The 14,599-nt window shown below is 42.5% G+C and overlaps 1 pseudogene; it reads left to right on the top strand.

The window, feature by feature from the left end:
- The window catches only part of LOC128409011 (oocyte zinc finger protein XlCOF6-like), a 45,611-nt pseudogene that overhangs the window by 11,926 nt on the left and 19,086 nt on the right, over window positions 1-14,599 (top strand).

Raw genomic sequence — 14,599 nt, 5'->3', positions numbered from 1 at the left:
GTGTTAAAATAAGAGAAGTTGCATACTGGGACTGAAACATGTTCTGTTCCTTTCCTGTCTTTCTTGAAAGTCTTAACAGGATTCTCTCCCCCCCCCCCACTCCCAAACAGGTGAGGAAGATGATGGCCAGAATTCTATGGAGCCATCTGTAAATTCATTGGGAAGAACAAAGAAACAGTTTAAATGCATGGAATGTGGGATGTGCATCAGTAACAATGGAAGACTGAGGACACATCAGCAAATTCACATAGAGGAGAAACCATTTAAATGTACTGACTATCGAAAGAGATTCAGGGAAAATGGAACTCTTAGAAAACATCAACAAACTCACACAGTGGATAAACCATTTGAATGTATTGAATGTGCAAAGTGCTTCAGTCAAAATGGAAAGCTTAGAATACACCAACGAACTCACACGGGGGAGAAACCATTTAAATGTATTGAATGTGGAAAGAGCTTCAGTGAAAGTAGAGCACTAAGAAAACATCGACGAACTCACACGGGGGAGAAACCGTTTAAATGTATAGAATGTGGAAAGAGCTTCAGTAGAAGTGAACATCTTAGAATACACCAACGAACTCACACGGGGGAGAAACCATTTGAATGTATTGAATGTGGAAATCGCTTCAGTGTAATTGGAAACCTTAGAAATCATCAACGAACTCACACGGGAGAGAAACCATTTGAATGTATTGAATGTGGAAAGTGCTTCAGTCGATATGGAACACTTAGAATACACCAACTAACTCACACGGGGGAGAAACCATTTAAATGTATTGAATGTGGAAAGTGCTTCAGTCGATATGGAACACTTAGAATACACCAACGAACTCACACAGGGGAGAAACCATTTAAATGTATTGACTGTAGAAAGAGCTTCAGTGAAAGTGGAGCACTAAGAAAACATCAACAAACTCACACGGGGGAGAAACCATTTAAATGTATTGAATGTGGAAAGAGCTTTAGTAGAAGTGAACATCTTAGAATACACCAACGAACTCACACAGGGGAAAAACCATTTAAATGTATTGAATGTGGAAAGAGCTTCAGTCACAATGGACACCTTAGAAGCCATCAACTAGCTCACACGGGGGGAAAACCATTTAAATGTACTGAATGTGGAAAGAGCTTCAGTGAAAGTGGAGACCTTAGAGTACACCACCGAACTCACACGGGGGAGAAACCATTTGAATGTACTGAATGTGGAAAGAGCTTCAGTGAAAGTGGAAACCTTAGAAGACACCAACGAACTCACACGGGGGAGAAACCATTTGAATGTATTGAATGTGGAAAGAGCTTCAGTCGAAATGGAACACTTAGAATACACCAACGAACTCACACAGGGGAGACACCATTTAAATGTATTGAATGTGGAAAGAGCTTCAGTCAATATGGACACCTTAGAATACACCAACGAACTCACACAGGGGAGAAACCATTTAAATGTATTGAATGTGGAAAGAGCTTCAGTCAAAATGGACACCTTAGAAGCCATCAACTAACTCACACGGGGGAGAAACCATTTAAATGTACTGAATGTGGAAAGTGCTTCAGTCTGTATGGAACACTTAGAATGCACCAACGAACTCACACGGGGGAGAAACAATTTAAATGTATTGAATGTGGAAAGAGCTTCAGTAGAAGTGAACACCTTAGAAAACACCAAAAAATTCACACGGGGAGAAACCATTTAAATGTATTGAATGTGGAAAGTGCTTCAGTCAAAATGGAACACTTAGAATACACCAACGAACTCACACGGGCGAGAAAGCATTTGAATGTATTGAATGTGGAAAGTGCTTCAGTCGATATGGACACCTTAGAAGACACCAACAAACTCACACGGGGAAGAAACCATTTGAATGTATTGAATGTGGAAAGTGCTTCAGTCAAAATGGAACACTTAGAAGCCATCAACGAACTCACACAGGGGAGAAACCATTTAAATGTATTGAATGTGGAAAGAGCTTCAGTCAAAATGGACACCTTAGGAAACATCGACCGGACTTCCGGGTCGGCGCCTCCGGTAATGGCGGAATTACCCTGATCGGGAGGAATTTGCCTCGTGGAAATCTGGGTCTGGCCGCCACGGCGAAGGCGGAGACCCATTAAAAATCCCAGGCGGGTGAAGCCTGTGAACGGGGGATTCGGCTGGCACCTCTTGCGCCTCCCCTACTCATGGGGAAACCCAGTTTTGGGGATCCAGAGCGACGTGGGGTGAGCGGCGCGGTGCTTCGAATTGACTGCTTCCACGGAGCGAAGCCGTATAGCTGTTGCAGGAGAGCGCTGACTTTTTCCTGTGGACAATTTGATCTTAAAGTAATTACCCGTGAGTAGAGCGGAGAATTGGATTTTTAAACATCTTAATTTGGTATCGAAACGGGGAGGTCCAATACAGGAAGTCCGCCTTCCCCTTTTGTAAATAGACTTAAGCAATGAGGCTGCAAGCTGAAGTCTCGGAAAGCCTATTGTAAAGGACTAAATTTCTATCCGTAAAAAATACTAAACCCCCCTTGGTAGCAGGAGATGAGGGGGGAAAGTTTTGGACTGAGTATACCTGCAGGAGAGAGTGAACAGAGTTAAAATACCACCGCTCCGATCCTGGAAACGGGTTGCCAGCAGGACTGACGTTTTTTGGAATGTTCACTGACAGCGATTAGAACGTTCGCTGACAGCTACCTAATAAGAGAAATACATTGTTTCTACTGTCTCTGTTGCTTTCAAAAAGGAGCAAAAGTACGGTAACTGAAAACTGAAACGTAACTTCATTGTTTGAGCTGTGTTTAAAAGAGGACATTACTTGCTAATATAAATAGAAACTGTTTCCCTCTAGAGGAAGCCTTTGAAACTGTTACAAGAGCTGGGCTGGGGGAATTTCCAGCTGCAAGATAAAAAGCTCTGAGATTCTGGGACTGACCTTGAATCGGTTAAGAATGTCAACGGAAGAGGCCTTAGCAGTTGCATTAAGTAAGATAAATGATTCACTGGAACAGCTTAACAAGAAGGTGGACATGGCAACTACTAAAATCGATTTAAATACAGAAAGTATAAATAAGTTGGGACAAAAGGTGAACATCAATACAGAAACTATCCAGAAATTGATACAGGAATCTACTTTGACATGGCAGACTGCGGAGGAAGCTAGGGAGAAGGCCGTTGCCGTTGAACGTAAAGTAACACAATTGGAGAGAGAGAGAGTCTCAGCCTTACAGATGCAACTTGATGACCATAAGGTGATGCCTGCTATGATTGAATTTAAAGAAAAACAGATTTTGAGGATCAGAGCCCTACCTGAACTGGAGAAGGAAAGTTTGATAGACTTGGAAGAGGAGGGAAAAAAGAGAAGAACAGAATAAGAGACTGTTGGCACTACCAGAAGAACCTAGAAGAACAACAGTCAAGAGTGGAAATTTTTAAAGACGTCCCTAAATACCTTTTGGATCTTAGGTCTAACTACGGAGATTTGGTTGCCCTGTCGAGAAGGAATAAAATCATCTTTAGGTGGGAGTTTCTCCAAGGTCTACTCTTCAGCCTCAAAGGAAGGAAAATAAAAATAAGATCAGTAGAAGACAAAGTAAAGTTCTTGTATAAATACGAAGACTTGCAGAAGGGGCTTGGAAAAGAGCTAAGAGCATCGGACAGAAGATCACCAGGTTGATGGACTATATGGAATTGGCGGAAATGACTGGCAGAATCCGAGACCAGGGAGAAGAGACGGTGGAAGAAGACTGGAAAAAGTTTAAAGACTATTTGTAGAAATATTGTAAAATTAATGAGTGTTAGAAAAACGTTGGAATGAAGTTATATGGCTTTAGTAGAAATGTTATAAGGAATGAAGTACAAATAGATTATTAGAGTATTAAAGGGAAAATAAGGTTAAAATACGTTAAGATAATTATATGACAGAAAATAGAGGAAGATGGAAAGGAATTGCTGAAACAATAGAAGTGGAATACAAAAAGGGAGGTGTGAGGAGGTCGTTGAAACAAGTGAATGAAAGATAAGATATTGAAATGGTATGATGTGTGTTTTAAATTGTTTTTGTTTTGTTTTGTTTTGTTTATTGTGTTAGTGTTGGGTAATGTTCTTACATTGTATTGTATTGGTTTTTTCTTCTTTTTTCTTTCCTTTTTTGTAGTGTTTAAAAGTAATAAATATTATTTTTTTAAAAATTAAAAAAGAGAGAGAATGGTCCCCACCGAACACAATGGGACTTAACTGCTGAGTAAACGGTAAACCTGTAACTGGAAAAAAAAAAGGAAACATCAACGAACTCACACGGGAGAAGCCATTTAAATGTACTGAATGTGGAAAGAGCTTCAGTCCATATCGACACCTTATAAGACACCAACTAACACATGGGGAAGAAACCATTTTAATGTATGGCATGTGGAAGGAGCTGCAGCAAAAGTAGAGCACTTAGAATACACCAACTAATACAGGGGAGAAACCATTGGAACTTATTGAATGTGGGAAGAGCTTCAACAGGAAGAATAAACTTACATTACACTGGCGAACTCCCAAAGGGGAGTAGCTTAAGTCAATATGGAACCTTAGGAAACATCCGCTAACTCACATAGGGAAAACTAGATTTATGAAACGTGGAAAAAGCTTCAGAGGGAGTGGAGACCTTAATATTCATAAGATAATTCACACAGGCGGGAAACCATATAAATGTATGGAGTTTTCCACTCAGGTTTCATAGAATCATAGAGTTGGAAGAGACCACAAGGGCCATCGAGTCCAACCCCCTGCCAAGCAGGAAACACCATCAGAGCACTCCTGACATATGGTTGTCAAGCCTCTGCTTAAAGACCTCCAAAGAAGGAGACTCCACCACACTCCTTGGCAGCAAATTCCACTGTCAAACAGCTCTTACTGTCAGGAAGTTCTTCCTAATGTTTAGGTGGAATCTTCTTTCTTGTAGTTTGGAACCATTGCTCCGTGTCCGCTTCCCTGGAGCAGCAGAAAACAACCTTTCTCCCTCCTCTATGTGACATCCTTTTATATATTTGAACATGGCTATCATATCACCCCTTAACCTCCTCTTCTCCAGGCTAAACATACCCAGCTCCCTTAGCCGTTCCTCATAAGGCATCGTTTCCAGGCCTTTGACCATTTTGGTTGCCCTCCTCTGGACACGTTCCAATTTGTCAGTGTCCTTCTTGAACTGTGGTGCCCAGAACTGGACACAGTACTCCAGGTGAGGTCTGACCAGAGCAGAATACAGTGGCACTATTACTTCCCTTGATCTAGATGCTATACTCCTATTGATGCAGCCCAGAATTGCATTGGCTTTTTTAGCTGCCGTGTCACACTGTTGGCTCATGTCAAGTTTGTGGTCAACCAAGACTCCTAGATCCTTTTCACGTACTGCTCTCAAGCCAGGTGTCACCCATCTTGTATTTGTGCCTCTCATTTTTTTTTGCCCAAGTGCAATACTTTACATTTCTCCCTGTTAAAATTCATCTTGTTTGTTTTGGCCCAGTTCTCTAATCTGTCAAGGTCATTTTGAAGTGTGATCCTGTCCTCTGGGGTGTTAGCCACCCCTCCCAGTTTGGTGTCATCTGCAAATTTGATCAGGATGCCCTTGAGTCCATCATTTGTTCCTTTGCCAGCAGCCATTCTTCAGTCCGATTGCGTTTTTCTGGGCGAGGAACCAAAAATGTGAGATTTTGACCAGCTTCGGCCCATCTGAAGCTGAAGCTGATACAGGCTCGTCTTATCTTGAGCCCAAGCAGAGCGTCGTCATACACAGCGGAAGGATAAGCAGTATGTGCCACATTCTTAATTTTATTTACACTTCTATGCTGAGAGAATACAAACATGCATCTTGCCTCTGCGAGAGCAGAGAAGCAACTCTTCTCGGAAACAAAGAACACTGAGAGAACTGTGGAAAACAGGAAACCAGTGTATGTCACATCCAGTCTCCCATTCCAACAGTAACTCTGACTGTGGAATGCAAAACAATGTCTTGTGACTGCAGTTGCTGCTCAGTGAGGGAAATAGAAACCAACATGTAGCACCCCTTTTTATCCAAAATAGCACGGGATTCACCTTGCGGTAGAATCCGTGCTTGCGGGAGAGTCGCGCTCCACCAGAAGTTCCCTTCTTTCTCAAATTTAATCCAATCCCGAATCCGAGTAAGACATGCTGCTTCATAGTAAATTTTGAGGTCTGGAAGGGAAAAGCCTCCCCTTTCTTTTAAGTCTGAGTTTTGTATTTTATTCTTGGCCTTGTTTTTTCCAATCTTACTACAATACTCTGGAGCAGCCTTTTTCAACCTGTGGGCCCCCAGATGTTGCTGAACTACAACTCGCATCACTCCTAGCTAGCAAGGCCAGAGCTCAGGGATGATGGGAGTTGTAGTCCAACAACATCTGGGGACCCACAGGTTGAGAACCGCTGCTCTAGAGGGTTTTCTGTTGTAAATATTAGATTGTCTGAAAAGGCTCTGACCTTATAGGCCCTTTGTCCAACTTTAATTCCTTCTATTTTAGGGTCTTCTCTTACTGCTTTCAAATACACTTCCAGAAGTGTGATAAAGAGGAGAGGAGAAAGAGGGCAGCCCTGTCTTGTTCCCTTAGAGATATTAAAAGCTTCTGATGTTTCACCATTTATAATTAGTCTGACCTTTTGGGATTTATAAATCGCTTTTATACCGCTACATATTTTCTCACCCAAACTCATCATTTCCAAAGTTTTTTGCATGAATGCCCCTGAAGCATGATCCAATGCTTTCTCCGCATCCACCAAGATCAGGGCAGCCTTTTTATCTGGTCTCATTTCTAGGTATTCTATTGTATCTACTACGAATCTTACGTTGCTGTAAATTTGTCTTACGTGAATTTGTCTTCTGTGTAGGAAGCCTGACTGATCTTTCTTTATTAATCTTGCCAGGATCTTTTTTAATTTATTGGCTAAAATTTTTGCAAATAATTTATGATCTGAATTTAGAAATGAGATTGGTCTATAATTTTTAATTTACTCTAAATTGGATCCATATTTCAGTATCAATGTAATTCGGGCCTCTTGCCATGATTCTGGCACTTGTCCTCCTTCTAAAAGTTTGTTCATTATTTTTTCTAACACCGGTAATATGGTCTCTTCCAATTTTTTGTAATTCATTATAGATACACCATCTGGACTAGGGACTTTACCATTCTTAGAAGTCACAATTCCTTCTTTTATTTCATTAATATTAATAGGGGCATTTAAGTATTTCTATTCTTTCTCTTATTTTTGCCAGTCTATTGTTTATAAAAAAAATTCCTATTTTTTTTGTCAAGTTCTTCCAGCTCATTTCCATTTCTGTTGTTGTTTTGCAGCAGATTTAGTTAATGTAAAAGCGCAAAACAACCACAAAGAATCTTGAGGGAGGTTACACATTTATTCCAGTTCAGTCTTTGGTTATTGACATTTCTATCCCACAACCCTTTCCACCTAGCAGACTGCCTCTCTCCCCTGCCCCTACAAGCCCATCAGTAAAATTTTCTGTAGATACAATGGGGATTGTTCCATGACAGTTGTCACTTGCTGACAATGCAGAAGGAGGCCACCTTGGTGCACCTAGAAGATACCAGATATTGGTTGTAGTTTGTTGTTGTTTAGTCGTTTCCGACTCTTTGTGACCAGAGCACGCCAGGCACTCCTGTCTTCCACAGCCTCCCGCAGTTTGGTCAAACTCATGTTCGTAGCTTCGTGAACACTATCCAACCATCTCGTCCTCTATCATCCCCTTCTCCTTGTGCCCTGCATCTTTCCCAACATCAGGGTCTTTTCCAGGGAGTCTTCTCTTCTCATGAGGTGGCCAAAGTATTGGAGCCTCAGTGTGATGGCCTGAGAATCTGATTCAGAGGCTGAACCGGAGGAATCCAAGCCTGCACAGGAGTTGCCGCCTCCAGGGCCAGCTGAGCTGGGGCAGGGCCTTGAATCTGAAGCACCTGCACCTGTGCCGGATCCTCAGGAGCAGACACCAGATGAATCCACTCTGGCTCCGGAGGTGATTGAGGACCCATTGCCTACAGGTGCGCCTCTCCCAGCCCTGTCAGGGGAAGGTGAGCCTCCCCGTGGGTCCAGTAACCCTCCAGCCTCTCCTAAGCTGCAGAGGCTCAGGGCAGAGAGGCGGAGGGAACTGGTTTCTCTCAGGATGAGTGCTTGCCTTAAGGCCAGGAGAGGCGGGTCACCTGTGGGCCGGGACCGCCCCTGGCCTCAGAGGAGATAAAGGCCAGTCAGCCTGGTCCCAGGATGCGGGAGCAACGACGTTGGAAACCTGTTTCTGCCAGCACCCAGACCTGTCTTTCCGGACTTCCCGACCACGCCCGGCTTTTTGCTTTGAACCCAGCTTCCCCCTTGGTGGACAATCTGCAGACCCTCGGCCCAGGACCGGACTTTGACCACGCCTCACGGTAACTCCCCCCCCCCCCCCGGGACCAGCACACTCAACTTTACGATCTATCCTTCCAGTGAGCACTCAGGGCTGATTTCCTTAAGAATGGAGAGGTTTGATCTTCTTGCAGTCCATGGGAGTCTCAAGAGTCTCCTCCAGCACCATAATTCAAAAGCATCAATTCTTTGGCAATCAGCTTTCTTTATGGTCCAGCTTTCACTTCCATACATCACTACTGGGAAAACCATAGCTTTTACTATATGGACCTTTGTTACAAGGTCTCTGCTTTCTCTGCTTTTTAAGATGATGTCTAGGTTTGTCATTGCTTTTCTCCCAAGAAGCAGGCGTCTTTTAATTTCGTTGCTGCTGTCACCATCTGCAGTGATCATGGAGCCCAAGAAAGTAAAATCTCTCACTGCCTCCATTTCTTCCCCTTCTATTTGCCAGGAGGTGATGGGACCAGTGGCCATGATCTTTGTTTTTTGATGTTGAGCTTCAGACCATATTTTGCCCTCTCCTCTTTCACCCTCAATAAAAGGTTCTTTAATTCCTCCTCACTTTCTGCCATCAAGGTTGTGTCATCTGCATATCTGAGGTTGTTGATATTTCTTCCGGCAATCTTAATTCCGGCTTGGGATTCATCCAGTCCAGCCTTTCGCCTGATGAATTCTGCATATAAGTTAAATAAGCAGGGAGACAATATACAGCCTTGCCGTACTCCTTTCCCAATTTTGAACCAATCAGTTGTTCCATATCCAGTTCTAACTGTAGCTTCTTGTCCCACATAGAGATTTCTCAGGAGACAGATGAGGTGATCAGGCACTCCCATTTCTTTAAGAACTTGCCATAGTTTTCTGTGGTCGACACAGTCAAAGTGTTTGCATAGTCAATGAAGCAGAAGTAGATGTCTTTCTGGAACTCTCTAGCTTTCTCCATAATCCAGCACATGTTTGCAATTTGGTCTCTGGTTCCTCTGCCTCTTCTAAATCCAGCTTGCACTTCTGGGAGTTCTCGGTCCACATACTGCTTGAGCCTACCTTGTAGAATATTAAGCATAACCTTGCTAGCGTGTGAAATGAGTGCAATTGTGCGGTAGTTGGAGCATTCTTTGTCAGTGCCCTTCTTTGGGATTGGGATGTAGACTGATCTTCTCCAATCCTCTGGCCACTGCTGAGTTTTCCAAACTTGCAGGCATATTGAGTGTAGCACCTTAACAGCATCATCTTTTAAAATTTTAAATAGTTCAGTTGGAATACCATCACTTCCACTGGCCTTGTTATTTACAGTGCTTTCTAAGGCCCATTTGACTTCACTCTCCAGGATGTCTGGCTCAAGGTCAGCAACCACACTACCTGGGATGTATGAGCCATCCATATATTTCTGGTATAATTCCTCTGTGTATTCTTGCCACCTCTTCTCAATGTCTTCTGCTTCTGTTAGGTCCTTTCCACTTTTGTCCTTTATTATGGTAATCTTTGAATGAAATGTTCCTTTCATATTTCTGATTTTCTTGAACAGATCTCTGGTTCTCCCCATTCTGTTGTTTTCCTCTATTTCTTTGCATTGCTCGTTTAAGAAGGCTTTCTTATCTCTCCTTCCTATTTTTTGGAAATCTGCATTCAATTTCCTGTATCTTTCACTATCTCCTTCGCATTTTGCTTGCCTTCTCTCCCCCACTATTTGTAAGGCTTTGTTGGACAGCCACTTTGCTTTCTTGCATTTCTTTTTCATTGGGATGGTTTTCGTTGCTGCCTCCTGTATAATGTTGCGAGCCTCCACCCATAGTTCTTCAGGCACTCTGTCCAGCAAATTTAAATCCTTAAACCTGTTCCTCACTTCCACTGTGTATTCATAAGGGATTTGAAGCTGATGATCTGAGCCACAGTCAGCTCCAGGTCTTGTTTTTGTATAGAGCTTCTCCATCTTTGGCTGCAGAGAATATAATCAATCTGATTTCGATGCTTCCACCCAGTACGGCTTTCACTACTCTTTTGTTGACTATGAGGGCCACTCCATTTCTTTTTTTTTCTTTTTTTTTTTTTAATAAAATTTTATTAATTTTCCATACATTCCAATCATTTATCCAAATCTTACCACATTTTAACAAAATTCATATTTTGAACTTCCTTCAGCTTCCCTGACAATCATCCATTTTTACCCTTTAGTGCGCATTTCTTTAAATGCATTGCCATTTGTCTTCCCTCCTTTATTTTATTTACATTCAGCAATACCTCTTAAAAAGTTTTTACAGTGCTTCTTGAAACCCCACTAGCGTTGTTTGCACCTCACACACATTTTTCAGATAATCAACAAATTTTTCCCAATCTTCGATGAACTTTTGGTTTCGAACATATCTTATTTTCCCAGTCAATTTATCCAGTTCCGCATAGTCAGTCAGTTTCATTCTCCATTCTTGAATCGTCGGTATTTCCTCTTGTTTCCATTTCTGGGCCAAAAGAATTCTTGCTGCCGTAACTGCATACTGGAAGAGTTTGAAGTCTTTTCTTCTTATATCTTTCCCTGTAATCCCTAAAAGAAAGGCTTCTGGTTTCTTAGCAAAGGTGTATTTCAACATCTTTTTCAGTTCATTGTAAATTGCTTCCCAGAAGCTTTTAACTTTCTTACATTCCCACCACAAGTGATAGAATGTTCCCTCTTTTTCCTTACATCTCCAACATTTGTTACATGTTTTATACATTTTTGCCAATTTCACCGGGGTGATGTACCATCTATAAAACATTTTCATAACATTCTCCTTCAACCCCATGCATGCAGTAAACTTTAAATTTTCCTTCCATAATTTTTCCCATTCTTCAAATTGGATATTATATCCGAAGTCTTTGGCCCACTGTATCATTACTGATTTAACCTCTTCATCTTTCGTATTCCATTCTAACAATATCTTATACATTTTAGACAGAGTTTTATATTCATTAACTATAATCTCAGTTTGGAACTTTGAGTCTTTTTCTGCATATCCACTTTCTTTTATATCTTTTTTAAACATTTCATTTACCTGAAAGTAATGCAACCAATCATATACGTATTCTTTAACATCTTCATATGGTTTTAGTTTCCATTTTCCTCCTTCTTTAATTAATAATTCTCCATATGTAGCCCATTTCCCTCGCATATTAATTTTTTTAACACTCATAACCTCTAACGGAGATAACCAGTGAGGGACTCTTGGTTCTAGGAGGTTTTTACACCTGTCCCACACTTCTATTAAAGAACTCCTGAAGATATGGCTCCCAAATCCTTTATGAACTTTCTTCTTATCTGCCCATAAATATGCGTGCCACCCAAATCTGTTATCGAAACCTTCTAAATCCAATAATTCCGTATTTTCTAGTTTAATCCACTCCTTTAACCAGCAAAGACATGCTGCTTCATAGTATAATTTCATATCTGGCAGGGCAAAGCCTCCCCTTTCTTTAGCATCTGTTAATAATTTATATTTTATTCTTGGCTTTTTGGAGGGCCACTCCATTTCTTTTACAGGATTCTTGCCCACAGTAGTAGATATGATAGTCATCCGAACTAAATTCGCCCATTCCCGTCCATTTTAGTTCAATGTTGCCCAGGATGTCAATATTTATTCTTGCCATCTCATTTTTGACCACCTCCAACTTACCCAGGTTCATGGTTCTTACATTCCAGGTTCCTATGCAATATTTTTCTTTACAGCATTGGACTTTCCTTTCGCTTCCAGGCATATCCGCAACTGAGCGTCCTTTCGGCTTTGGCCCAGCCGCTTCATCAGCTCTGGATCTACTTGTACTTGTCCTCTGCTCTTCCCCTGTAGCATGTTGGACACCTTCCGACCTGAGGGGCTCATCTTCCAGTGTCATAACTTTTATATGCCTGTTGTCTTTGTCCATGGAGTTTTCTTGGCAGGGATACTGGAGTGGCTTGCCGGTTTCTCCTCCAGGTGGAACACGTTTGGTCAAAACTCTCCACTATAACCTGTCTATCTTGGATGCCCTGCTCGGCATAGTTCATAGCTTCTCTGAGTTATTCAAGCCCCTTCGCCACGGCAAGGCAGTGATCCATGAAGGGGTTGTAGTTACATCTATACAAAGTGCATAGCCTTTGACCCTCCATAGAGAGATGGGGAGGAATGAGGAGCCTGAATAGCTGAACAGAAGGAAATGTACTCTGGTAAGCTTCTGTCGATTCTTGAGGGGGCTTGATATCATTTAACTTCAAAATGTGGGAAATGTTTGTGGGGCCTCCCCCTCCCCCTGTTGCTGCTGTTGAGTGGGGCCCTGGATATCTGCCCCAAACGTTTGCCTTGATGGTAGCAGGATGGGAGAAGTCAAGTGCCCAGAATCAAAAAAGAAAAGTATTTTCTGCATCTTTTCTTGAACGAAATGGGATGTCTGAAACCTCAGACAAAGTCCATGTTGACAGTATCAAAACTGCTATTCATAACCCAGTTAATATATTTATTACTGCTGATATAAAGAGTCTATCCTTCAGAGAAATACAATATAATTCTGTCCCAAACAAACACTTTAACCAGAAAAACTTGCCTTCTGGGAGGTGGGGCAAGATGCTGAAGGAATCTATCCTATCTGGGGTGGGGGGAGCTCAGTGTGAAGCAGGTTCTGGAGGAATTTTACCCTTATGCTTTTCATATAACCAGTTATCCAGTTAATCAGTTATCAATATATTCACATATAACCAGAGATTTTTACAGTGATTTTATAATCCATGTTTGAATCATGAAAGCTTCTGCTTAGCTTAACAGCAAATTGCCTAAATCTGCAAAGTTTAGATGAACTCTGTCCCAGTGCTCTCTACGAGAGGGGAAGCGATAAATCAGGAGATGCTGGTACATCTCCCCCCCCCCCGTCCAGACTAAGTCTGTACACGAAACAGGAACGTGCTAACCGCAAATGTCCTTAAATGAACAGATGGTCGTTGGGGAGTAGCAATCAGAGTTCCTCCTTGCCTTAAGTGTCTATTCTGCACCGATAAAATCTGGGGGAAAGGTCGGCAGACATACAGACTGAGAAAAGCAGAAGTTGGGAGAAGAACTCTTTGTACGGTCAGGAGCAAGGCTGGTATGCGTGCATTAGCTTAATTTTCGCTGTAGTCTGCAAATGTATCTGATTATGTCATGATCTGTGATGTATTCACTCAGGTATATAACCCCAGAGTGACAGAGCTCGGGTCCCAGTCTTTTGGAAAGGATTCCAACTGGGTCAATTATTGCCCAGCAATAAACCTCGCCTTCTTTTTCTCCAATTGCTGCGTCTGTCAATTCTTGAACTTTCTTAATTGATCACTGGTACCCTTTGCACGTTGCAACAAGTGCACCCAGAAGATTCCAGTTGTGGGTTGTAGTTGCATCTATAGAAAGTGCATAGCCTTTGCCCCTCCATAAAGAAAGAAATGGGGAGGAGACAAGAGCTGGAATAGCTGACCCGAAGGAAAGGTAACCTGGGAACTTCATGTTGATCGACCACCCCAGCTCCCTGACCCCAAGAAAAGACCAGTCCAGGGAGGCAGGTGAGCATTACAGCTACACCCCACATTATGCTCTCCAGTAGCTATTCCTTCAGACAGGCCTATTTTCATTCAGTTCTTAGTGTGTCCATGGGTGGGTGTGTTTTACGTTTCCTTTCCCCCCCTTCCTTGCAATCCTGACAAAAACCAAACCTCCACGCCAATGCTTTCAGCCCCAGAAGAGGAGCTCCCCTTGGTGTCAAGGGAGGGGGGGTCCAAGGGAGCATCTGGAGCCCTGCCATTCCTTCTGTCCCTGGCCCCTTCCCCTCCTCTCTCTGCCATCCCAGGGCCACTCTTGACTCCCCAGCAGGAGACTGGATCTGTATGTGATGGTGACATGTCCTGGTTGGTTGAAGGACCTCTTCCTGTTTCCTGGAGCTCCATCCTTCTTTCTCATGCCAGGTGGAGTCATGAAGCAGGTGAAGACTGAGCACACCTAAGGGTGACATGGGGGGGGGTTCTGCTTAACCTTTCCCCGTCTGCTCCTTTTCTGGATCAAAATCCCCAGCTAATCTGTCTAGCAGCTACTACTGCTGCTGCTGCATGTCAGTGTTCCTGTGTCTCTGAAGTGTTTCTCTGAGGAGAATACAGGACACTGCAAAAGACCCTGTAATCCAAACAGGGAGACTTCTGTCCAGTAGATTTCTGTATAAAAAATTCTTTGCTGAGCTGGAAGTGGGGACTAAGTGGTATGTA

The sequence above is a fragment of the Podarcis raffonei genome, chromosome 2, assembly GCF_027172205.1.
Source record: "Podarcis raffonei isolate rPodRaf1 chromosome 2, rPodRaf1.pri, whole genome shotgun sequence".
NCBI classification, from domain to species: Eukaryota; Metazoa; Chordata; class Lepidosauria; order Squamata; family Lacertidae; genus Podarcis; species Podarcis raffonei.
The sequence above is the reverse complement of the archived record's forward strand: the minus strand, read 5'-3'. Positions and strand labels throughout refer to the sequence as shown.